This window comes from Dinoponera quadriceps, unplaced genomic scaffold (assembly GCF_001313825.1).
Source record: "Dinoponera quadriceps isolate SergipeBrazil2010 unplaced genomic scaffold, ASM131382v1 scaffold2519, whole genome shotgun sequence".
Lineage (NCBI taxonomy): Eukaryota > Metazoa > Arthropoda > Insecta > Hymenoptera > Formicidae > Dinoponera > Dinoponera quadriceps.
The window spans coordinates 8499-11112 of NW_014556548.1; the positions used below are offsets into that span (position 1 = coordinate 8499).

Genomic DNA, 2614 nt, shown 5'->3' on the forward strand with positions numbered 1-2614 from the left:
TTAAAATCACCCCGGAGCTGCCGGTCCCGATTGGGACGAACTCGGGTCGAGTGGCCGACGCGCGGACGGCGACGCCGACCGCGGGGCCCGCAGTTAGTGGGTGCGATTCGCGCACCTGGCGACCACACGGACTCGTGGAAGTCCGGATTTAGTTAGCGGCCCGAGGTTCACCCGTCGGTGTTGCACCGGCGACTCGGAGAAACCGAGTCGTGAATAACGGTCGCAATTCATGAGAAGAAGCTGATGGTGTGGAGTGTTTGGTGGTACAGCGCAGGTGTGATCCATTATGATTTTATGAAACCTGGCTCATCGATCACAGCAGAAATATACTGCAACCAACTGGACGAAATGATGCAAAAATTTAAAGAAAAACAGCCTAGATTGGTCAACAGATCGACTCCTATCTTATTGCATGATAACGCACACAGACCACACACTGCACAAATAACTGTAGCAAAACTACAAGAATTGGAGTTGGAACTTCTTCATCATCCTCCATATTCACCAGACCTAGCCCCCACTGACTACCACTTCTTCTGCAGTTTGGACAACTTTTTAATAGGAAAACAATTTAATTCCGACAATGCTGTAAAACTGGCCTTCCAGGAATTCATTGACTCTCGTCCACCAGGGTTTTATACTACCGGCCTGAACAACCTGTCGCTTAAATGGCAAAAGTGTACAGACAATATGGATACACACTTTGATGAATAAAATAATTTCTTATATTTATAAGTTATCAACCAACATTGCCTTTTTTCTACAAATTTCATCCTTGACGACCTGATATATATATATATATATATATATATATATATATATATATATATATATATATATCTGAAGGTGAACTTAAGTGTTACGTCCTGGTAGAGAACGCAACGACCGCACTCACAAACGCGAGTCCCGAATATATCTGTATGCCGGCGGTGCAGGTCAGAGACCAGAAGGGTCGCTTTACTCTGACGCGAGCGTACGCAGGGTGGTCCTATTTTAGGTCAGGGTACTGAAACCCTTTACCTGGGATGCGGGACCGCGAGCGGAATAATTGAGGGAAGGATAGTGAGTGCGCGATGGTGAGAAAATAGAATGGAAGGTTAAACTAACAAGCTTAACATTTATTAACAAAAGGGCGAATTTTACAATGTTTGAAAAAAGACGAAATTACAGTTTGAGATGACGCACGGCGAGGTATTATAAAATTAATTGTGTGTGTGTGGTGACAAGTTGAGTGTGTAGCGGGAGTATCTTGAAGTGAGAGTAAAAAGTTAGGGGTAGGTGGTTCGGGAAAGGGAGCAGTAGAATCGGATGGGGATGGAGATGAGTCCGGGGTTAGTGGGTCGGGTGTCGGGGAACGCGAAGGTGGGTTGAGGTAACCTGGTGGGGAAACTGGAGGTGAAGTCCAATAGTACGGTGAGGGATAATAATCGCGACAGGATGTCTCGCCAGAAGGGCTTGGTGGGAGATAGTTGGGATCAGGTGAATAGGAAGGAGCGAGAGGGGAACGGGGAGGTGTCGACGAAGTATTCGCGTCTGAAGGGCTTAGTAATGGGTACTTTCGGCTGGGGATAGGAGTTCAGAAAAGGCCCTGAGTTGTGCTACTAGCATGTCGTCGCTAGCCTCGAGCAGGTCTTGATGTGCTAATGCGAGGGGTTCGAGCCTATCCTCTCCATGTAGGGTGCTCACTATGATACGGCGGGGTATTAATAAATGAAGAAACCGAAGCTAATGAGGACGAGTATAAATGATGCTGAATACTTACTCGTTGATTCGTGATGTGTAAATATTTTTTGGATCTCGGGGGCCTGGCTGTCGTCTCGTACCTCGGGTCCTCTGAATGGTAGTTGCATTTGTGACAGTTAACTCGATGTATTGTGCGATTCTGATACTCGGACTGATTATCAGAATATTGAAAATGTATATATTTAGAAAAATCCCGAGTTATACACTGTTATACGCCGCGAGTTTTACGAACAGGTGGCACTAGAGAGATCCCGAAAGACAAAAACCGAAGTGGTAGGCGTGATGTGAAAGCACAACAGAAATCGATAAATGAACAGAATAAAAAAGTGAGAGAGGCTTATATAGGGAAGATTTTTGGGGGTGGCGGATGACGATCGCCAATGAGAAGAGTTTTCGTGGAAAACGGGAAACGGATATGGAAGATTAGAAAATGGATAAGATTACGGATGCGTTGAGAACTCATGACGCATTTGATAGTGTATAATTACATCCTTTTTACAATAGCGCTTATCCAAATCCGCCTATTTCCTGATCATAAAAAAGGAATTTGTTGCTCCCATGGTATCCAGGATGTAACGAAACTATGCGCCTTACGTGGAGACGGAAGAGATGACAGATACGTTGGGAAACTCACGGCGCGTTGTACGGTGACCCATCGTAATCTTATTCCTTTCACGATAACGCTTGCCCGACCTCCGTCTACCTCCCAATCATATATATAAAAAAAGGAATCCGTACTTCCCGAGGTACTCAGGACGATAGTCTTATATACAGGGTGGACCATTTTAATCCATCCAGTCGAATATTTCGAAAACCAAGCCCGGAAGAGAAAAATTTTTCAGACAAAAGTTGTTTGGTTTCGAGGAGACCA

At 45.1% G+C, this 2614-nt stretch overlaps 1 pseudogene; it reads left to right on the forward strand.

Annotated features, from left to right (window-relative positions):
- Window positions 1–714, forward strand: part of LOC106747840 — a 5670-nt pseudogene extending 4956 nt beyond the window's left edge.
- The last annotated feature ends 1900 nt before the right edge of the window (window positions 715–2614 follow it).